General features: G+C 42.3%; 1 protein-coding gene across 1 annotated transcript in view; it reads right to left on the bottom strand.

The window, feature by feature from the left end:
- GJB1 (gap junction protein beta 1) overlaps positions 1 to 16,426 on the bottom strand; it is a 32,904-nt gene extending 16,478 nt beyond the window's left edge. The window contains exon 1 of the mRNA XM_072955727.1: positions 16,290 to 16,426. The gene's annotated coding sequence lies outside the window, so the exon portion shown is untranslated. The remainder of the gene's footprint in view (positions 1 to 16,289) is intronic.
- Between the last annotated feature and the right edge of the window lie 7,440 nt (positions 16,427 to 23,866).

Here is a 23,866-nt window from a genome sequence, read left to right as displayed (position 1 = left end):
TAGAATTATACTTTTTAAGGGAAGGGACCATTCATCTCTGTTTTAGCACCTACATACCTGGCACATAGTAAGTGTTAAGAAAACATTTTATGAATGACAATTGAATTAATGAACGGGAGTGGACAAAATAAAGAAATGAACTTGAGGACTCAACTTGTCCTTAAACTGCCAACATGAGAATGCAGCCATCTTTTACCTTGGCCATACTCCAGGCATCACTTCCAGAACTGGAATGATCAGCACAGTAGCCTTAGCTAAAAGCTGTGTCCAGTATGGCCTGGAACAGACCCTGGTACCGAGAGACCCTGACACCATAAAGATGTGGCACACATGCCAACCTACTCAGCCTGCATCACCCATCACAGTTACCTACTCTTCCAAGGGAAGTGATCCAGGGAGCTCGGTCAAGAATCCTTTTTGGGGGTGAGGGTAGAACTCAGTGATAGAGTGTGTGCTTTGCATGCTTGAGGTCCTGGGTTCAATCCCCAGTACCTCCATTAAAAAAATTAAAAGTGAAAAAAGGATCCTTTTCCAGGGAAAGATTAATTTCTGGATCATGGTAGCCTCCTTTTGCAAATGGCTCCAAAGAGGTTCCACATCCACCTTCTCCCCTCTTCAACACCACTGTGCTCTCCAGCTACTTGTAAACCCACTGACTAGGGACAATGGACCTGCCTTGACATCATCTTATTTTAAACCATGTATGGATAAGAACTTAATCTAAGTTGTGTTACGTTTCCTACCTTATCACCCTCAAGCAAACTGTCAGGTCGAAAGTTACCAAGGCTTCCCCAAAGCACATTGTTGAAGTTTTGCCAACAAGGTTTCCTGGATTTTCCTTCTCTCAACATGTCACTCCATGTTCAGCAACAGGAGTTGGTCTTGCTGAATTACTAATGAAGTGATGTCTCAAGACTTGACTCCACAGTTTTCCTTTCCTTTCATTTCAATAACTATTTGTTAAGTACCTGTTGTGTGCCAGGAACTCTGTTAGGGGCTACGGAGGATGCAAAGATGAATGACACAAGTCTTACAAGTTGTCGAAATAACCAGTTTGAATATAAGGTAAGTGAAATAAGTGTTAAACAGAGGTATCAGCAATATGATGTAGGAACACAGGTGAAAAAAGGAAGGGAGACAGGAACTCACTAAACACCTATCTGTGTTGAGAACTCCTGTCACATAATATACATGTATATTATCATAGAGATGAATTTGGACTAGGAGAATCTGAAAAATCTTCATCTACTAAGACATTTGGTTGGGCCTTGAAAGATGAATAAGAATTCGATAGGAGGAAAATCAAAGTCAGGCACTCAAAGTTGAGAGAACATTATGTAAAAAGGCAACAGGGCATGAAAGTGCAGGAGCTGTTCAAGGAACACAGAGTATGGGGCATGGCTGGGCCACGAAGTATGAAAGGGTAGTGTGGGTTATGAGGCATGGAAATGTGGATTGGCACCAGATTTTGGAGGAGTTTTGATGCCTAGCTTGGACATTTGAATTTTATTTAAGAGGCAATGAGGAGCCACTAAAAGCTTTTCTTTTTTTTAAAAAAATTTTTTTAATGGAGGTACTGGGGATTGAACCCAGGATGTTGTGCATGCAAAGCATGTGCTCTACCACTGAGCCGTACCCAACCCCCTAAAAGCTTTTTGATGAGGGGAATGACAAGATGGAAATGATGCTTTCGGGAGATTAACTTGGCAGGATGAACTGAGGATGGGGTAAAGGAGAGGTTGCAAGAGTAAGCAGAAGGCTGGGTCAATAATCCAGGCATGAAGCTGTAAATATTCAATCTAGGGAGGGGGCAGTGGTGACAGATCCAATAAGATTGCAAGAGGCAATATGGTGTAGTCCAAATGCATTGGACTGGGGCGGCAACAGCCTTGGCTTCCAGTACTAACTCTGATTTACAAGCTGTGGGGATTTCCCTTTTATGGTTCAGTTTTCTTTTCCCAAAAAGGTGAAGCTTGGAGAAGTAATTATCTTTAAGTTCTCTTCCAGCTCTAATGGCCTCTGGTTCAGACTAAGTCACTTGCCCAATGTTACAGAGCCAGGATTGGGTCCCAAGCAGTCTTGTCCCTAGAGGCAGTGTGCTTAACTACTGCACTACGTGGACAAGTATATAGGCTAATTGATCAGATTTGGTAAGGGATTAACTGACTAGGAGAATGGAGGTGCCATTGAAAGGGTGATGGAGCAAAAGAGGAAAGTTAGCCTTGTGGGGAAAGATGATATTTCAGACATGCTGAGCGTGAGGTTTCAGTGGAACATCTGACTAACTGTTGAAAGGGTGGGATAGCAGCTCTGGAGAGAGGCAAGGGTGTGAGATTTCAATTTGGCCATCAAAAACCTAAAGGCTATCCAGAAGCCATGCAAACAGATGAGTCTTTAGAAAGAGGAAGTGAGTATAAGAGAACAAAGAGAAAAGAACTGTGGGAAGTGAGAAAAGGGAAAAAAAAACCAAAGAAGGAACAACTGACTGTGAACCTGGAACAAGCTACTTCCATTTTCTGGCTCTTTAGTCTCCTCATTTGTAAAATGAGGGGGTTGGCGCAAGAAAGTGATAAGGCTGAGACATCCTATGCATAATCAGAGAAGCTAGGATGCCATGCAAACTGAAGAAGAGTTTCTAAAAGAAGGCTTGAAGGGGTCACTTGCATCCAATGGTGCAGAGGTGTCAGGGACTGAGGACTTAGATGAAGCCACTGCATTTAGCAATTTAAGGATCCTCTCCAAGGTAAGGACCTCTCCCTCTCTCTCTCATGCCACTAATTTTCTGTACTCTACCACTTCTAAATATGAATATTCTGCAAAATTTTGTTCTCTGCCTGTCACAGTGGCTCAGCCACTCTCCAAGATCAACTATTATATTTATAAGGTGAATCAGAAACCTCTGGTCCATATCTTCCTTTTACACTTCAACTCACATTTCCAACTGCCTCTTGGAGATTTCTGTCAGTCACTGAAATTCAGTGGGCAATAAGAATAATCATTAAAAATAATAGCTAATATTTATTGAGTACTTACTCAGTTTTGTCTTATATGGTAGGCATTTTATTATTCCCACTCTGCAGATGAGGAAGTAGAGGCTCAGAGATGTTAAAGAACATGTTTAAGTTAAAGAGATGTTTAAGGACACACAACTGTGATGTTGCAGAACCGGGATTCTTCCCGATTCCAGAGCTCGAGAGCTTAATAATTTCACTATGATCAATCTCAAGTCATCATCTTTATTTTCTAAATCAAGTTCAGTCAACTACCTTACTTTGCTATTTCTGTTTCATTCTCCTCCAAGATCATGCCACTCTCTTAGAACAGGTTCTCATCCCCTCGTGCTCGGATAATTATGGAAGTCCCTCAGTGGGTCTCCCCACTTGCAATTTTATCCTTCCAATTCTGGACATGTGACCCATCTAGCTTAAAAAAAGCTCTGAAGCTTCCCATGATCTATGTTAAAGTCCAAACCCACTAACATGGCTGAAAGACCCCCTTTACAGTCCAGCCATGCCCCTGCACTGAGTCACTAGTCATCCCCATACATGGCAGAGACATTTCCACCTACAAGCCAATGCCTATGTGTCCCTCTATCTAGAATGCCCTCCCAGCCCTTCACCAGGAGAACCTCCACTCATTTTTCAAATCCTAGCTCTAATGTCATTTCCTCTGTTAAGACTTCGCAAATTCCCAGCCCCTTCTTCTGGCAGAAACTGTTTCCTCCTCTGGGCTTGCAGACTGCTCTGTCTCCTACTACACTAGGAGCGCCTTGGGAGCACTGACCTCACCTTGTTCTCCATATCCCCAGTGGCCAAAGCACCCCAAAAAATGCTTGCTGGTATTGAATGAAATTATAACACTCACTTTCTGTATATTTGTTATCTAACATAGGGTAACTGGCATTGCTACTGTGAAAAGAGATGCCCAGATTCTGATTTTCAGAAAAAATAGTTCCCATTCACTATCTTTACTGCCTTACTTCCCATAATAATTCAATTGTTGCATTCTGGTCTCTGCCCCAACCATCAGCTTTCGTTATGCTCATAAGTGACTTCCATATCAGAAAAGCCACAGACATACTTCAGAGAGAACTTCCCAGTAGTAACTGATTCTATGAACAAATCCCATTTCTAGAAAATTACTTCTCTTTTGGCTGCCATGATATCATGCTCATGATTTTCCTCTGCGTTGTCCTCTGTAGATGCTCCCCAGAATTCTAGCCTCAGTGTCTTCTTACTCTAAGACTCTTGCTGAGTGATTTATTTGAGTCTTTCCTTTTTTTAAGTAGAGGTACTAGGGATTGAACCCAGGACCTCATGCATGCTAACCGTGCACTCTACCACTGAGCTATTTCCTTCCCCTCCAAAAATACTTTTAAAGAGATCTTTATATATTTTGAATGACAGTCCTTCATCAGATGTGTCTTTTGCAAATATTTTCTCCTAGTCTACAGCTTGTGTTCTGATTCTCTTGACATTGTCTTTCATAAAGAAGTTTTTCATTTTAAGCTTTCTTTCTTTCATGGATTGTGCTTTTGGTGTTGTATCTAAAGTCACTGCCATACCCAAAGTCATCTAGGCTTTCTCCTATGTTATCTCCTAGGAGTTTTATAGTTTTGAATCTTATGTTTATGTCTATGATCCATTTTGAGTTATTTTTTTGTGAAGAGTGTAAGATCAGTTTCTAGATTTATTTTGGGGGGATGTAGATACCCAGTTCTAGCACCACTTGTTGAAAAGATTACCTTTGCTCCATTTTATTGCCTTTGTTCCTCTGTCAAAGATCAATTGACTATATTTGTGTGGGTCTATTTCTGGGCTTTATATTCTGTTCCATTGATCTCTTTGTCTAGTCCTTCACCAATACCACAATGTCTTAATTATTGTAGTTTTATAGTAAGTCTTGACATTGGATAGTTGGTCCACCAACTTTGTTCTTCTCCTTCAGCATTGTATTGGCTATTCTGGGTCTTTTGCCTCTCCATATAAACTTTAGAATCAGTTTGCTGATATCCACAAAATAATTTGCTGGGATTGGAGTTGCTTTGTGGGGTTTTTTTTGTAATTTTCTTTTACTTTTTAATGGAAGAATAGTCTGTTTATAATGTGTTAGTTTCTTGTGTACAGCATAATGATTCAGTTATATATATATATATGTGTATATATATATATATATATACATACACATTCCTTTTCATATTCTTTTTTATTAGAGGCTATTACAAGGTATTGAATATAGTTCCCTGTGCTATACAGTAGGACCTTGCTGTTTATCTGTTTTATATATAGTAGTTAGTATCTGTAAATACCAAACTCCCAATTTATCCCTCCACCTCCTCCTTTCACCCCTGGTAACCTCAAGTTTGTTTTCTATGTCTGTGAGTCTGTTTCTGTTTTGTAAATAAGTTCATCTGTCTTATTTTTTACATTTCATATATAAGTGATATCATATAGTATTTTTCTTTCTCTTTCTAGCTTACTTCACTTAGTATGACAGTCTCCAGGTCCATCCATGTTGCTGCAAATGGCATTATTTTATTCTTTTTGTGGCTGAGTAGTATTCCATTGTAAATCTAAACACCACAACTTCTTTATCCAGTCATCTATTGATGGACATTTAGGTTGCTTCCATGTCTTGGCTATTGTAAATAGTGCTGCTATGAACATTGAGGTGCGTGTATTTTTTTGAATTAGAGTTCCCTCTGGAATATATACCAGGGAGTAGGATTGCAGGATCATATGGTAAGTCTACTTTTAGTTTTTAAAGGAATCTCCATACTGTTTTCCATAATGGCTCCACCAAACTACATTCCCACCAACAGTGTAGGAGGGTTCCTTTTCTCCAAACCTTCTCCAATATTTATCATCTGTGGACTTTTTAATGCTGGCCATCCTGACTCATTGTAGTTTTGATTTGCATTTCTCTAATAATTAGCAATTTTGAGCATTTTTCATGTGCTTATTGGCTATCATTTGTATGTCTTCATTGGAGGAGGTGCTTTGAATATACACATCAAGCTGTGAAGAACTGACATCTTGACAATATTGAGTCTTCCAGTCCATGAACATGGCACATCTCTCCATTTATTTAGTTCTTCTTTGCTTTTGTTCATCAGAATTTTGTAGTTTTCCTCATATATATCTCATAATTATTTTGTTGGATTTATATCTAAATATTTTATTTTGGGGGGTGCTAATGTAAGTGGTATTGTGTTTTCAATTTCAAATTTCATATGTTCATTACTGGTATTTAGGAAAGTGACTGACTTTTATATATTAACCTTGTATCCTGCAACCTTGCTATAATTGCATATTAGTTCTAGGAGTTTCTTGTTTATGATTCTTTCAGATTTTCTACCTAGATGATCATGTCATTGGCAAACAAAGACAGTTTTATTTCTTTCTTCCTAATCTGTATAACTTTTCTTCTTTTTTCCTGTCTTATTGCATTAGGTAGAACTACCAGCACAATGTTGAAAAGGGGTGGTGACAGGGGACATCCTTGCTTTGTTCTTGATCTTGGTGGGAATGCTTCAAGATTCTTACCATTAGGTATGATGTTAGCTGTAGGTTTTTTTGTAGATATTATTTATCAAGTAGAGGAAGTTTCCCTCTATTCTTAGTTTAACTGAGAGTTTTTATTATCAATCAGTGTTGGATTTTTTCAAATGCTTTTTTTGCATATATTTATATGATCATGATGGGATTGGCTGTATTAATTTTCTAATGTTGTACCAGCTTTACATACCTGGGATAAATCCCACTTGGTCATGGTGTATAATTCTTTTTACCCATTGTTGAAGTTGATTTGCTACTATTTTGTTGATGATTTTTGCATCTACATTCATTAGAGATATTTGTCTGTAGTTTTCTTTTCTTGTAATGTCTTAGTCTGGTTTTCATATTAGGGCAATGCTGGCCTCATAGAATGATTTAGGAAGTATTCCTTTTGCTCCTAACATCTGAAAGAGATTGTAGAGAATTGGTATAATTTGTTCCTTAAATGTTTGTTTGAATTCACCAGTGAACCCATCTGAGTCTGGTGTTTTCTGTTTTTGGAAGGCTATGGATTCAATTTCATCAATAATTATGCCTATTCAGATTGTCTGTTTCTCCTTGTGTGAGTTTTGGCTGCTTGTGTCTTTCAAGGAATTGGTCCATTTCACCTAGGTTGTCAAATTTGTGGGCATAGAGTTATTCGTGGCATTCCTCTTTTATCCTTATGGATCTGTAGGAATGACCCCTCTTTCATTTCTGATATTAGTAACTCTTTTTTCTTAGTTAGCCTGGCTGGAGGCTTACAAATTTTATTGATAGTTTCAAAGTCTCAGCTTGTTTTTGTTGATTTTCTCCAATCATTTTCTGTTTTCAATATCATTGATTTCTGCTCCAATTCTTGCTATTTCCTTTCGTCTGCTTATTTTGAATTTAATTTGCTCTTTTTTCCTAGTTTCCTATGGTGGAAAGTTAGATTATTTTGTTTATTTGAATTATTTGGTTATTATTTTATTAGTTTATTTTTTGTTAGTGGATATACTGGGGATTGAACCCAGGACCTCATGCATGCTAAGCATACGCTCTACCACCACTCCCTAGATTACTGGGTTTAGAGCTTTCTTCTTTTCTAATACAAGCACTCAATGCTATAAATTTCCCTCTAAGTGCTGCTGTTGCTGCATTCCACACATTTTGATAAGTTGTGTATTCATTTTCATTTAGCTGTAAATTTTTTTTTCATTTTTCAGTTTTGTTAGGTAGAATTGTTACAATTTGACTGCACATATACAATATATTGCATATAAATACATATATACAATACACTGCACATATTTTTAAAATTTACATATATATACTGTTCATTGTTTCTAAGAACACTTAGAGCTTTAGCTTTTTAAATTTACATAGTTATTAAAGGAATAAAGCCAACCACAAAATAAGAATTAATTTAAAAAAGATACAGTAACAGTGAATGTATGTATGTTCATGTATAACCGAAAAATTGTGCTCTACACTGGAATTTGACACAACATTGTAAAATGACTATAATTCAATAAAAAATGTTTAAAAAATCAAATCAATCCAGCTTACAGATAAAGTACGATAAACAGTAAAGTGGTTGATACTTAAAAAATTTTTTTAAAGATACATACACCCTGCTATCAGCAGCAACATTATTTATAATTGCCAAGATATGAAAGCATCCTAAGTGCACATCAATAGATGAATGAATAAAGAAGATGCAGCATATATACATAATGAAATACAACTCACCCAGAAGAAAGAAGGATATTTTGCCATTTGTGGCCCTTCATTTGCTTTTTTTCACTTCAAAAACCAGAATTGTGTAACTGGCATAAACATTTCCATTGCATCAAAAACAACAAAATACCTACAAATAAACTTAACCAAGGAGGTTGCCTATACTCTAAAAACTGTAGAACATTGATGAAGGAAATTGAAGATGATATAAAGAAATGGAAAGATATCTTGTGCTGTTGGATTAGAAGAATCAACATTATCAAAATGGCCATACTACCCAAAGCAATTTACAGATTCAATGCAACTCCTGTCAATATACTCAAGATGTTCTTCACAGAACTAGAACAAACAATCCCAAAATTTATATGGGACCATAAAAGACCCCGAACTACCAAAGCAATCTTTTGTAGGTCTTTTTTTTCTCTTTCTTCTTTTTGTTCTCTTTTCTTATGGTTTGATAGAGTTCCTTTAACATTTGTTGTAAAGGTGATTTGGTGATGCTGAATGCTTCTAGCTTTTGTTTATCTGTGAAGTTTTGATATCTCCATCATCATTTAGCTGTAAATATTTTAAAATTTATCTTGTGATATCTTCTTTGACCTTTGTATTATTCAGAAGTGTGTTGTTTAATCTCTATGTATTTTTGGATTTTCTAATTATCTTTTTGTTACTGATTTCTATTTTAATTCCACTGTGGTCTAAGAGCAGCCATTGTTTGATTTCTATTCTTTTAAATTTTTTAAGGTGTGTTTTATGGCCAGAATGTGGTCTATGTGAATGTTCCATATGAGCTTGAGAAAGATGTGTATTCTGCTGTTGTTGGAAAAAATAGCCAAAAATGTCAATTATATTCAGTTTTTTGATGGTGCTGTTGAACTGAACTCTATCCTTACCTATTTTCTGCCTACTGGATCTGTCCATTTATGATAGAGGGGTTTCACAGTCTCCAGCTGTAATAGTGGATTTATCTATTTCTCCTTGAAGTTTATAGATTTTGCCTTACATAATGATAAAGAAGACTTTCAGTATGGAGGAGAGATTGGGCTCAAGTCTGAACAAGGATGAGTGGGGATTTATAGCCCAATGACCAGAGTAAAGCAGTCAGTGGATGGACAGTTACTAAGAGGAGATGTCAAGGATGGGGGATTCTCACTAAACTGACCTAACACTCTTGCTAAAGGCAGACCAAGGACTTACACATCTAAAGTGGAGGATGAAGAGGAGGGAATAGCTCAGTGGTAGAGCACGTACTTAGCAAGCAGGAGGTCTTGGGTTCAATCCCCAGTACCTCCACTGAAATAAATAAATAAATAAACCTAATGACCTCCCCCCAGAGAAAACAAAACAAAACAAATCCCCTTAAAGTGGAGGATGAAGAACCTGATCAGATATCAAGGGTGATCACTCACCAAGGATGGGAGGATGACTTAGCAGAATTCTTTGCTAAGACTGGGCTGGACAGACCAAAGAAGAGACATGCTTCTTTCCTCTAAACAATTTAAATCCATTTCTCATCTGGTTGCCTTTTGTTTATTAAGGATCAACTGAACCATATGTTTAGACTAGGTAGTAGAGGATATTCATTGGATAATGTAAACCATCGGGCATTTAATGAAGGGGATTTCTATGAATACAAAAGAAATAGAAAGATTAGTGGTTGGAGCAGATTATAAACCCAGTTTCTGAGTCCAGAAGTCAGCCAGTCACAAGATTTCTATACACTGGACTCAAAGAAGCTTTCTATACATTAGTGGAATGAGGACGGTGGTGGCTATCTGACGGGTTTTCTAGTTTGCAGTTTGCATGGTTATTTCCTGGAGCAGAGCATGGAAGATGCAGGTGTTCCAGTGAACTTCCTGAGTGGCCCACATGAGAGTAGGCACCAATGCCCATATGTGATCTGCTGTGGTGATGACCCCTTTGAGGTTTATATCAGGTTGTCCAGTTTCAGCTTACGTGGCTTCTTTAGATCCTGGGGGGATGTTCAGGTACAAGACAACCTTGAACCCCAGTAAGGATCTGGAGAGTCATGTTTTAGTTCTCAGTGGTACCAAGTCAAGAGGGTGGGAGAAAAATTTGAAATGCCAATTTGGAGAGTAACCAGCTATTGAGGGACACTAGGAGAATTAAGAAATTGGTAAGGGCTGACAAAATGTGCAAGATGACAGGATCCAATCCAATTTACAGGTAGATAACAAAGTAGAAAATAAAATGTAGTTTACCAAGAGGTGAAAAACAGCTCAATGACAATGAACAGGACTAGAATCTAATAACCCATAAAAGTGTACTCTAGTTTTCTCTGGAACGCAAAATTTCTCTCTACAATCACCCCCACCTTTTTGATTCTTGTTTACAAAATATGTCTCATCTCATGAGATTTGGCCTGATTATTTACATAAATGCAGCAAAAGTGGTAATTTACCACGTAGGCCTTTTAAAGTTTGCTTTGCTGGAGCTCTTCATGAAGAAACTCACAGTAGACTTTCAAAAACCTTCTGGAAGCCAAGAACTTGCCACCAGATTTCACCTGCAATCCCTATAGATGTGGGTGAATTCCTCTTTTCCTGAGGTCCTTAAAATAGCCCAAGATTCCTGAGCCTTCCTTCCAGGACCTTCCTTTCTCACCTGTAAGGCTGGGGACCCTGTAAGTCAGGTACCAGGCCAGTTTTCTCAAGAGGGCTTTGTAAGCATTGGCTCCATAAAGTCAACCTGAGTTCCTTAGAACTGTCTGGCCATATCTGATTCTGTGCACATCATTTTCAAATATGACATTTCAATCAAAGCCTTGGTTATATATGCAATGTTTCTAATTATGTCCTGTTATAAGGAGGATAGAGTCTTATTCAACTTATGCAACTAATCATATTGTCATAGAAATAAGAATACTCAATACAAGTTTTCAAATTCTGGTGAGATCAGTTACAGAGAAAAGGTAAGTTTCATTTCCGTTTACAGAAGTATTATCTACTGGTTTGGTGGTAGAGCATTTGACTGCAGAGGTATAATCTACTGGTTGTTATGAGTACAGATAACTTAAGAGAAAAGAGAAAGGGGTTCCTTAAATCCAGCAGCAATATTCCAAACAAAAGCCACAATCATTCTTCATCAGTTCATTCAGCACCATATAATTAATTCTTGCTCTGCTTGATCTTGGGTTAGCTGCTTAAAGAACCCATTAGCTTCTCTACTGGAGTTCTGAAAATCCTGACTCAGTCCAGTGGTGTGGTCTCAAAATTATTTAACTAATGCCATCATAACCCTGTGCCCCAGATAGCCTAGCACAGTCCTTTCCAGGTTTCTGAGACTGATTGTTAAATTTTCAGGAATTTTGTGAGCAGGTTGACATCACATTGGGTAGCTTGAAATTGGCCATGGTAGGTGTATTTATACCACAGAAATCAGTAAACCAGAGTCTCATCACTACCCAGAGCTGGTAGTTAAACATTTACAAGCACAACACTGGGCACCTCTGATTCAACAGATCCCAAACTGAACTCTTTCTCCTCCCATAAAACCCACTCCTGGCCCTAGAGTCCCAGTCTTTATGTGAATAATGTCACCCTAGACTCAGTTGTCAAGCAAGAAATCGTTGGCGTTGTCCACGACTTCTTTCTTCCCATCAGTCACCAACCACATCAGTCACTGAGTCTTGTCAGCACTCCCTGTAGAAATGTTTTCCTGAACTAATCCTCTCTGTCACTGTCTTAGTTCAAGCGTCCATCATTTTTTGCCTGCACAATTTCAATCACCTCCTGAGTGATCTGCCTGCCTCCGGTACATCTGGGCACTATTCCCATGCAGTCTTCCTGAAACACCTCAATGCAATCCTGTCACTTGCCCACATAGAGCCCACAGCTGGGTCTCCTCTACCTGTGGGAGAATGTCCAAGATTGCCAGCAGCAGCCACAAAAGCCTCCATAACCTGGCCTCTGGTCTTCTTCAGATGCATATTCCCCTGCTCCCTGCCGTGTATGAATTGCTTATTGTTCCCCAAATGTGGCTTACTCTTTCAAGACTTTGTACCTTGGCCCAGGTTATTCCCTCTGCCTGAAATTCTCTCCACCACTTCAGAGCCTGGGAAACTTCTCATCTTCCTTGAAGACCCAGCTCAGAGTTCATATTCTTTGTGAACTCTCCCAAGGAAAGTTACTCTCATCTGCCTCCTCCACACACAACAGTCCATTTGTGCCTCTAACAGAACTAATCATAGTATTGTAGCTACCCGTTTTATAGGTCTGGCTCCCCTACTAGACTGGGTCTTACCCCAGAGCCTCGCATGGCACTTACCACCTAGGGAGAGCTCAAAAAATGTGGTTGAAAGAAGAGATGGGAGGATGAATGAATGGAGCTGATTCCTAGCTCTAATAACTGGGCTGTTTCCTGGTTTGTTATTGAACAGCCCATACTTGAAGCCCCTATTCAAGTGCCTCCAGCTCCTTAGTCTTACCTCAGTGCCCTGTCTGGTACCTTAGTCATTGCCAGAATAGTACTTCATCTAGCTCTTGCCAGACCTTTTGACATCTGGCATCCTGCTCTGTAAGCCTAGGCCCCATGGCAGAACCTCTGTTACTGGCTGCCAGAATCTCTGGCTGCCAACCACCTGCCTGGCTGGACTTCCTCCTAGTTTCTGCTGCATCCTGGTTACCCAGAAGCTTGCTCTACCTGTCTGTCTAAATAGCTGGCCAGAGGCTCTGCCTTTGCTTCTGGGAGCTTCTGCTTTACCTGGTCTGCTTTCAAAGTCCTGGTCCTCCCTCTTCAAGCTTCCTCAGCCACCATTTCTATCACTGTCCAACTAGTGGGGAGGGTATAGCTCAGTGGTAGAGGGCATGCTTAGCATGCATGAGGTCCTGGGTTCAATTCTCAGTACCTTCATTAAAAACACAAACAAATAAATCTACTTACCTCCTCCTCAAAATTTAAAAAAAAGTTGCATTCTATCATTGTCCAACTAGAATATTAGGTAGAGCACACTGATTAAATTCATCGGTTCTAGATGCTACCTGCCTCTATTCGAATCTCACCTCTTCCACTTACCGCCCGCTGCGTGATTTGGGGGCAAATCACGTCACCTCTTTGAACTAATGTGCGACATGGGCATAATAATGATACCTACATCATAAGACAAATGTGAGATGTATATAAGACAACATGTTTAACACAGTACCTGGCACACAGGACATACTCAATAACCACTTGCGATCATGAGTATTTTTAGGTTCCCTGTGTCTAGGACAGAATTGGCACTCAACACGTGTGTTGAGAAGGGAGGAGGAGGAGGACTAACAATCAGTGGTTATTCAAGCTTTCCTGACCAAGGTCTAGTCCATCTGCTAATTCCACTCCCACCTCAGGATGTAAATACCTTATGGCCATTCGGTCCTGTCACTCAGCTATTTCTGAAATCTCACCTCCTCTAAGAATCCTTTACAGTTGAGAGCCAATAGTTTTGCTTGCCCCAATCTACCTAGATCTAAAACTCTCACAATTGCCCACTCTGACATTTCATCACAATTACATGCATTTACCCTGATTCCTCAGCCCCAAACTGCATTGACCCCCCAGATACGACACCGGCATGAACATCTCTGGACCACACATCTGACCACATTAGCCCACTTTTCCCCTCGGCACCACCTCTATGTGTAAGTGCTTTCTGCATTGTCAGTGTCACTCAGCCTTTGTTGCCTCTGATTGTCAGGGCCAAGACTGGGTGTAAACTAATGAGGACAGAGCCTTGGGCAGAGAAATGCTTCCTAACTGTCTTGTGATGAAGATGAAGGAGAGGAGGTGGGAGCAGAAGCTGGGGAGGGGATAAGATTTGTGTCTCCACTTACTTTTCACCCCAGCAGGGGCAGAAAGCATGCCGCCTCTTTCTTGTTCATTGGCTACATTCCTCTCAGAGGCCGAGGGGCAAGCCTGGACAATGCAATTGAGCTGTGGACGGGACTTAGCCCAGGGGCCTCCAAAGGGAGAGCAGCAGGGCCGGCGAGAAGGGAATAGAAAAGGAAGGTGCCTACCTATTTCTCAGCACCTTCTTTCCCCCAAGCGACAAACTCCTCTCTTTTCCCAGAGACACAATACCCAAGCATATGAATCCCCTCCGAATAGATGCCTGGGTCTGAGTGCAGTCTGCAGACTGGGTTGTCCCTGAGTCTCTAGCCTTTGGTATGATGCTCAGACTCCAACTACGCCCAAAGCCCTGTACAGGCAGTGTTAAACCTAGGTGAACTGAAGCTCTCAGTCACAGGCTTTAGCTGTGGCATAATACACAGCAGAGAAAGGGTGATGAATGTGTGAGCACTAAAGAGCAACTGAGCCTACAAGCACCCAAGGGGGACAAACTTAGGCCGTTCCTTGCCAACTTCCTACTGGCTTCACTGGCCTGTCCAGGAAAGCATGCTGTGAGGACCCTTGCCCAGGTGAAAGTCCATTCATTCACCTCTTTAAATAGACTGGGTCCAGGACAACTTCTAAGTTGTCTCAGCCCCCTACTTGCCCACCCTCCACTTCGCTCTCCACGCCGGTAACGACTCAAGGTCTATTTCCCCTTTAGGGCTGCAGTCCCCAGCAAAGCTGTCATATGTACCTGATGCAGATGCCCCAGAGACCCAAGGAAGTGTCTGAAAACTTCCAACCCTGGTTGTTGCCTCCTCGGACTCCTCCCTCAGCGACACCAGCAGTTAGAACGGGGCTGCTTGACCTTTGCTAGAAACTCAGAGCTGCCTGGGGTTTGGAGTGGAACTGGAAACAGAGGCAGAAGCCACCCCCATCATGAGAAAGGGAAACCTCACAGAACAGTCACGGGTTAAGCTCCTTATAAGGAAATGAACGTTCACTTTTCTGCGCGGAAATTATGTTTTTTGCTTCTATACGTTTAAAGCAAAAACTACACCAGAGAGGATTCACAAAAACCATTCCCTTAAAGGTGGGGGACAACGAGGAGCCAAGAGAGAAAGGACGGGTGGGGCGAATATAAGGAAGGAGAGAGCGCGAGGAGTTTGAGAGATGAGTCATCAAAAAGGAGCTGGGAAGGAGAGCGGAACTTGTAATCTGAGCTGGGAAGGAGAAGAGCATTCATTAGACACAAGCCGTGTCAATCACGTCTCCTCCACAAATGACCTGAGAGCCTCCCAGGCCTCTCAGACCGGAAAAAGGGTCTCGGTGGGCGGTCTTAAGGCTTTGAAATCGGAAAAGACCGAGCCGCGGGTAGCCGTCAGAGGAGTCTGATGCAGCACACGCAGGCTTCTTAGGAAGATGGCGTTTGCCATCAAGGTCACATGGCCACTTTAGGGGACTAAACGGGACACCAGTGAGAATAATAGGAACGGCCACGAAAGGAAGCAGGTTTTCAGAAGCAATCTCGAATCCAAATTTTTTTTTTTCCGATGAGGCTCACAAGCACACTTCTATTTGCCAGAACATATGTCCTAAGAAACATCAGAACAATATGTGAACGGGTGGAGTTTCACTGAGTCTCTTCTCTCTCACGGAGCAGGAAAGGGTTGGGGAGCCCAGGGGCCAGGGTGACTGCAGAACCAGAAGGCAGCCCGGGGCCAGGAAAGAAGGCAACGGTGGGACGCCGATTCTGCCGGGGACCGCCAGGCTCATCAGATCCATGTCAGGCTGAAGTCTAAGCAGCTTGGTCTAATCTCTGACCTCTCACCTGTTTTGCAAGGTTGCCCTGACACAAAAGGACTTGGTTGGGTGCCCTGTATAATGCACCAGATAAGTTCACCTACAGTTAGACTTTAGCTGATCTAGGATAGGGTAAGAAATGTTAGTTAACCCATAAACCCATTTGTTTGTGCTTTCTTTTGTTCCTGTTCTTATCTGTTAGTTTCATAGCAAATATTACTTAAAAAAAAAAGGCAACCCTGTTGTAGCTAAACTACGGGATAAAAAGAGATTTGCTAAATTTTTGGCCAGTCCAGTTAGGGGGACTTCACTCCTGCCTCTCTGTATTGTAGGGACCAGGGAAGAGCTGGGACTTAAAAAAGTTGGGATCGGAGAATTGAAGCATTCTAATCTTACCGATTCCTTCTTTTTGCACTTCAGTCATTTTCATGCTTCCACGATCCATACTCCAAACTGAGAGCTGGCCCAGGCACTCAGAAGAGCCCGCAGAGCTGTGCCTAAGAAGATGGGGCACAACAGAAAAGCAGACTTCCAGGGTACCTTAGGATGGAGGCAGTGCCAGAAGATGCACCTTTTCGCTAGCCCAGTCTTGTCCTTACTTAGCGCTGGCTTCAATCTACCCTCTACTATTACTCTATTTTGAGACCTCATCAGACCAATCCGGTTTTTAGTTTTAATGATCACTTTGGGTTTTTAAAATTATTTATTTAAGGGAGGTAAGAGGGATTGACCTCAGGCATGTTAAGCATGTGCTCTACCACTGAGCTATACTCTCCCTCCCCCTACTGATCACTTTGACTCTGTTCAGGAATGGGGTTTGAAGGAAAAAGGGGCCACCACCTGTTCTATTCTCTGAGGCCCCCCATTCTCTCTCACCTAGTCTTTTAGAAGTGTAGGGAACAGATTTTTTTAAAATAGAGGCACAGAGGATTGAACCCAGGACCTGAGGGATGTTAAGCATGCACTATACCCACCTTCCAGCCCCCTGGGAACAGATTTCTTATGAAAGAGTTTGGGCCTAGTTGTTCTAGAACAGTATAGCTGCTCACTCGGAAGGAGACACTTAAACCTGAGCTTGTAGGGGGAACCAGGCCCTTTTACTGTTACCCCCTTGGCCACCCTAGAAGCTCACAACAGTGTCTCTTGGTCAAGTCTGAAAAAGAGATCTTGTAGCATTAGTATCTGTTATAGGTATTCAAGCCATCTTTAAAAATGTGTGAATGGCGGGGGTGGGAAGAGGGGGACATGGCAAACACAATCCTGTAGTATTTGGGAAAATACACATCTCCAGGGATAATCTGGGGAGAATAGAAATTTTAGCGACAGAGGAAAGGACGGCCATGAGACCTAGAACAGCACTTTCCCTTTCTCCCTCTTCTTTTCTGTTACCCAGACCCAGGAGTGCCTCCGAATGGCTAGCTCTACCCAACTGGAAGGAAGCTAGCCCCATCCTAGATGATGGGTGCCAGTACTGCTCTCTAACTTTGGGAAGGCGGGAAGGTGGCTGCTATAGTCCGTCTCTGACACTAGGTGGCACCAAATTATAACCATAACTCCTAAGAACCTGGAAGGAAATGGACCTTGAGAGCCCTTGAACTATTTTCCTCTCCCTCCCCGCTCCCCACATGGAATTGAAAAATAAGAAGCCTTTCAGATATGGTGGATGACTCTCATTCAATGAAAACACTTAAATCCTTAAGCTAGAGCCACTTCCAGCTGAAGATTCCTAGGATTTAAACACCATGTTAGTTCCCACCCTTCCTGGAGACCTAGTTCTCAGCTGCAGATAAGGAAAATGGTGACTTTCCTGGAATCATTTCAGATGGATAAGGAAAATGGTGACTTTCCTGGAATCATTTCAGATGCCTCCACCCTCCAGAAGAGTTGTTTTCCTTCAAGGAGGTCAGCTGAAGAGTGGCAGACATGAGACCTAGGGAGCTCTGTTCAAATGCTGGTCCTCCTCCTGGAGGGCTGAGCGCTCCATCATCGGCATGTCAGCAATGACCAGGTCTAAACAAGCTGTGCTGTGGCCAACCACCCTCATCGCCTCTTACTGTCAGACAGGGCTGCTTCCAGCCCCTCAAACATGCTCCATAAATTCCCATTCCAGGCTCCACCTGGAATGCGGTCCTCTCTCAGCCATTTCTCTCTGTCAGCTCCAACCAACTTGTTGAGGCGCGGATAGAAGAACTCCATGAAGCCTTCTTTGATGTCCCCCAGCCCGAAGGGACCTCCGCTTTTCTAAATTCCCATGACACTTTGTGCCACTTGCCCTCTTCTTCTAGTTCACGTTACAGTTGTTTGTGAACATACCTCCGCTACAGAACTGTGAGCTCCCCCAGGGGAAGGATCATAGCCTACTTATCTTTTTATACCTTCTATTGATGAATAGTCAACCCTCAATAGATAATAGTGATAATCATATCTTACATTTGTATGGTTCTTACAGTTTACGAAGCACATTCACATCCATTTTCCCACTGAATCTTCACAACAACCCTGTGAGGTAGGTGTTAGCATCCCTATTTAACAGATGAGTAAAGAGGCCCCAAGAAGTTAAAGAACTGGCCCAAGGTCATACAGCTGGGAAGAGGCAGAGATGGGTCTGCAGGCAGGTTCTCTGACCCTAAATTCAGTTCTTTCAACTTTCTCTACCTGCGCTGTTGGCTAGAAATTCCTTCATGGAGACTGAGGTCATGGAACTCATCATGGGACTGGGGAAAAGGGAGGGGGAAGATCTAAAGGTCAAACTCCTTTCATCTCGGCTCTCTTTACTCCCCTCTCCCATGTTTCCAAAGAGGATTTCAGAAGGCAATCTCACTTTGTTTAAGAATGCCCTGGTGTGAGATGTCCTTGTGGATAAGAAGAAAAAATGTGGGGTGAAGATAGGACGGTAAGGTATATTCACAGCCGGTGATTAATGGCTCTTCAGAGGCCCCTGGCCTGTCCACTAATTTAATTAACATCTTGGATCAGGACACTGATGGCATGCTGATCAAATTTGTAAATGACATGATGCTGGTTTCAGGAAGATCCCAAGAGGCCATAATGAACCAGGAAAATGAAATGTTAAGTTTCATCATCAAATCTGTCAAAAACAAATGCTTAAGTGCAAGGTAGGAGAGACATGACTCTGTGTGAAAAGGTTTCAGGTGTTTGTGGTGCTTGTAAGCTCATTATTTTTGACACTGCCTGCCCGAAATGCTAATGAATTTGGGGCTAGGATGCGGGAGATTACAGTTGTGCTTTCTTCTCTGCTCATTAGACCACAGCGGAGGACTGTCTTGAGCCTTGGACACCACACAGGAACAGGGACGTTAGCAACCTGGAGCATGCACAAAAGAGAGAGGCCGGGAGTGTGAGAGGACATCAGAGTCATCGTATAGGAACCACTGGAACTGTTTAACCTGGAGAAGGGATCAATAAGGGGGATGGTGGTGGTTTGGGCTCAAGTTTTCAAATACTGGAAGGTTCATCATACGAAGAAGGAGTCATCTTGTTTTGCTCTAGAAGATGGGCAAAGGGCATGTGCTCTGGGAAAACATATTTTGACCCAACCTGAAAAAGAACTTTATGATAGTTTAAGATGACCAAATATTATGCAACGGTCTGCTTTGAAAGGACAAGATATTCCCATCACTAGAGGTATTTAAACAGAGACAAGATAACTATTTGGCAAGGAGGTTGCAGAGGGAATCAAGCATCAGATCATAAGGGTGAGGAATTAGGCAACCATTAAGTCGGCTTCTGACACTGTAATTTGGGGATTCAAGTCAAGGGTAGGGGTGGGGGCTAGAGGTGAAAATAGTTGAGGCCCTCAGAGTAGGTACCTCTTGGCTAGTAATTATCTTTGTTTCCAGCCTACCGTGCCCATAGGCTCCAGAAATATTTTTCTGAATACTTTATCATGAGACTTTCCAGCTCACGTATCATCAAATCCCAGAAATGCTAGAGGTCATCTGGCTTAGTCCTTTATCAGATGCTTTGAATCACCCACGTTGAGCGGTTGTCCAGTCACTGCTTGAATATCTCTGGGGATGGCGAGCTGCCTACCTTTTGGGGTAGTCCCAGTCTCATTTCAGAGAGCATGACTAATCATTAGAAAGGTCTTCCTAAACACAGCAAAAATGCTTCTATCAGGATGTTGAGATTAGGAATTTTTTCTTCTCTGTTTTTGAAACTGTCGGTAATCAATTTTATTTTATTAAAGAATTTTTTAAATAGAGGTACTGAGAATTGAACCCAGGACCTTGTTCATGCCAAGCACGTGCTTTACCACTGGGCTATCCGCCCACCCCCCTGTTGATGTTAAATTTTAAAAAGACTTCAAGAGGCTGGAATCATGAGCCAAAACTTTTATTATCATTTTTTCATTATAAAAAAGAAAGAAAAAAAAAAGCCTCTTCCTTATGTTGAACCCAAATCTGCTTTCCTGTAACTTCTACCCATTAGATCCCGGAACCCTTGGAGTCATACACAGAATAAATCTACAGCTTCCTCTTCACCATGAGCCCAGTAATGATTTGCTGACAGTAGACAACCTTCTCTTGGGATTTGCTAGTCCCCTCACTGTTCTCACCACTCTTTCTCTGGCTATACTTTTGTTGACATTTCCCTTGAAGTGTGATGTCCGCACTGAACAGAGGGCCTCGACTGTGGTCTGACCAGAGCAGAGTAGCACCAGATGATCACCTCCTTTTTTCTGGACATTATACTTCCATTAATACAGCCCAAGGTCACAATATTTTCTGTAACAACCAAACTATACTTTTGACTCATGGCTCACAATGGGCTTTCATTTACTCTAAACCCCTCTAAGCCCCATCTCTCACTTCCTACAGTTGTACTGTTACATTTTGGAACTCAAATAGGTGACTTCATCTTTGTCCTTGGAAACTTTGATTCTGCTACAGTGAGTCCATCATAGTGGCCTCTTGACATCTCTATGAATTCTTATTCTGTCATCTCACATTTTGGCTCTCTCTCCCAGCTATGTGTAATTTTTCAAATTTGATCTAGCAATGTGAAAACAGAACCCCTTTGTGTGTAGTCATTCAACCAGTTAAGAATCTGCCTAGAATCCCCACATTTCTTCATATTGTCCCAAGAGTGTGATGAGTGAATGTTCCATTGAATGCCGGATACACTGTAGGTGTAGCATTCTCCTCATCTACCCATCAAGTCACCCTATCAAAGGAAATGAGCTGATTGGGGAATGATTTTTTTTTCTGGAATCTGTGCAGGGGCTGAGTGATCTCTGCCTTTTGGAAATGCTCACCAACCCTCCTTTTCATCATTTGTTCTAGAATCTTGCCCTCAATCAATATGAAACTCATTGATCTCCGTGAAGCGGCTGTGTGTTGTCCCCTTCACTCTATGTGGGATTTTCAAAGCCACCACCAGTTGTCCTGCAACTTGAGCTGCAGGTCATCACAATGCCTGAGGCTGTTATTGACCCAGACTATGAGATGGAGGTGCAGAGAGCGGCTAAGGGCTCCCTGGGACTGGACTGCCTTGAGGAGCCTGTCTCTGGTGCCCACTTTGTCCCTTCTACTCCAAAAATCCTTCTCCTTGCAGAAGACAAGGAACACAAGAGTTGCTGAGGAGGTTTTGTTTCCTCTCTGGAAGATCATTAGCCAAAGGAAAAGTCAGGGCACCCCATAACTCATCCAGGAACACTCAGAACTCCTCTGCTGTTCTGAAGACCACCACAGCCTACCTCTCCAATCTGATTTCCCACCATTTAACTTGAACCCTCTATGTGGATCAAGTCCGACCCCTCACTGCACCTCATGCATGTCTCAACCTATCTCCATGCTCTGGCTGAGGCCTTTCTCCCAATTTGGGATCCCCACTGTTCTACCCACCCACCCAAATCTCACCATAGTCTTCCTTGCAACTTCTCAGCCCCTTTAACCTTTACCATACAATTGAAGTCACATAGATTATACATTGCATTCATTTGATCATAGTTCAGCTTTGTCTTCCTGACAGTATGCACCTCAAAGGGGTATCTTTTATCTCTCATAGTATATAAATCAGCACAGGGCCGGGCCTACAGTCCTGATAGCCATCCTTGTTTCCTCTGGATAGTTCCACAGTGATCAACCTCTGGCCTTTCACACCCACCACAAGTTCAGATCCCAAGATAGCTGTGTCCAGCTCCCCAAAGGACTAATAGAGAAACTAGATAAATCTAGGGATGCAGACTGGACCCAGTCTAGGCACCAGTGATTTTTGCAGTGTGAAATAAAATCCAAGTATATTCCCACCCTTCTTCAAACAAGGACCTGGGCTTTTTAGCGGGACTCAGGGCTGGCTGTCAGCAAGGGGGCCGAGAACACTCAAACCCCTCTCTGGGCACAGTGCTGACTGCCAATTCGACTGAAACCCTGCCTGCCTTGGAGGTCACTTCTACCCAGACCTTTCAAAGCTGTGAAGACCAACTGTAATCTCTCACTGATGGATCCTAAGCAGGATTGGAGCTGGGTTTGCTATGGCACCTTGATTTCTTAGAGGAGAGGCAATGTCTAAATCCTCCCCAAATAGAAAGCCTCCTAATATGGAGGTACACACAGACAGACAGACAGACAGACACACATACCCTAGAAGAGGAGGCCCAATTTGGTAATATCTGAGCAATGAAAGGATCCTAACAGCAAAGACTCTGAATCGATCTAAAATGGTCATGTAATCCAGCCCTCTGCTTTCAGGAAGATGAGCACCAGTGCTTCCCTTAGTGTCATTCATTCAATTCGGCAACTGCTATGGAGGACTTACTCTGTGCCGTGATCAACTCCTATCTCCAGCCAAGTTTGGCCCTGTGTCTAACTTAATCTTTCCCCCTCTATCCCTCTCAGAAGAAATGGAGACTAGATCATCAGCTCTGTCCTTATTTACGAGTTCCATTTTTGAAGATGCTATACCACACTTGTCAAACAGTAGGTGCTCCACAATGATTGAATGTTACCTCATTGGCTTCTTCCTTTCTAAATTAAAAAACAAAAAGACAAAAACCCTAGTCCTTTGGTGGGTTGATTTTGCTCTTCTCCAGACCCTCTCCAGCTTTTCCACGGTGAGGAAAATGGGTTGACCGAGGGCAAGATCCCTTACTGTTCCCAAAGAACGAAGTGATACTAGGTAGAGTGGGGAAAGTTGAGGACTGTGGGAAAGGTCCCACATTACTGGCCGGCATTCTAGGTCTGTTTCTAACACTAACTGTGACATTGTGCTTTTCTGAGCCCATTTCCCCAATTATAAAAGAAGCGGGTTGGACTAGATGACTCTGAGGTTACTTCTAATTCTAAAAACTCAGACTCTGGTTACTTCCCAGCAACTCCATGCTATCTTATATGCTAGTATTCGCATTAGTTTTAGAAAGAAGGGAGGGAGGGAGGGAGGGAGGGAGTGGGGGAGGGGAGAAGGGAGAGGGTGGGAGGGAGGAGGGAGGAGGAAAAAACCAGTTCTACACTATGAACTCTTTCAACTCGTGACCCACCCTGACACCCTCCCCCCAGTTTTTTTTCTTTTTGAACTAACCTGTGTCAAGTCAATCATTGCCTATCTCTCTCGTCCCCCACGTACCATATTAGTATATTAGTTCTCGGTTTTGGTCTTTGTACCACCTCGTGTTCGTCCCCTCTGAACATCCTCCTGTGGTGTTGGTTCATCTCCCTCATTTTGTCAGGGTCACTTTGAAAAATTCTATTCCCGGTTTCTGAGGTGTCAGCAACCCCGCCCAACTGTCACACTTGATGAGCAGACTCCTGGTTCAGTCCTTCAAGTCACTGAGGAGAATGTGAGACACCATAACGTTAACTCTGTGGAGCCCATTGAATCTGTCCCCCAGGGGTTGACAGGGAGCCACTGATCACAGTCCTGGAGAGAAATCGCTCCCAGGGCCCCAAGGGCTTCTCCAATTCTAAGTCACAAAACAGAAAACCAGTATCCCTGGGGAGGAGAGGGCCCCTGCC

Source organism: Vicugna pacos, chromosome X, assembly GCF_048564905.1.
Source record: "Vicugna pacos chromosome X, VicPac4, whole genome shotgun sequence".
NCBI lineage: Eukaryota > Metazoa > Chordata > Mammalia > Artiodactyla > Camelidae > Vicugna > Vicugna pacos.
The sequence above is the reverse complement of the archived record's forward strand: the minus strand, read 5'-3'. Positions and strand labels throughout refer to the sequence as shown.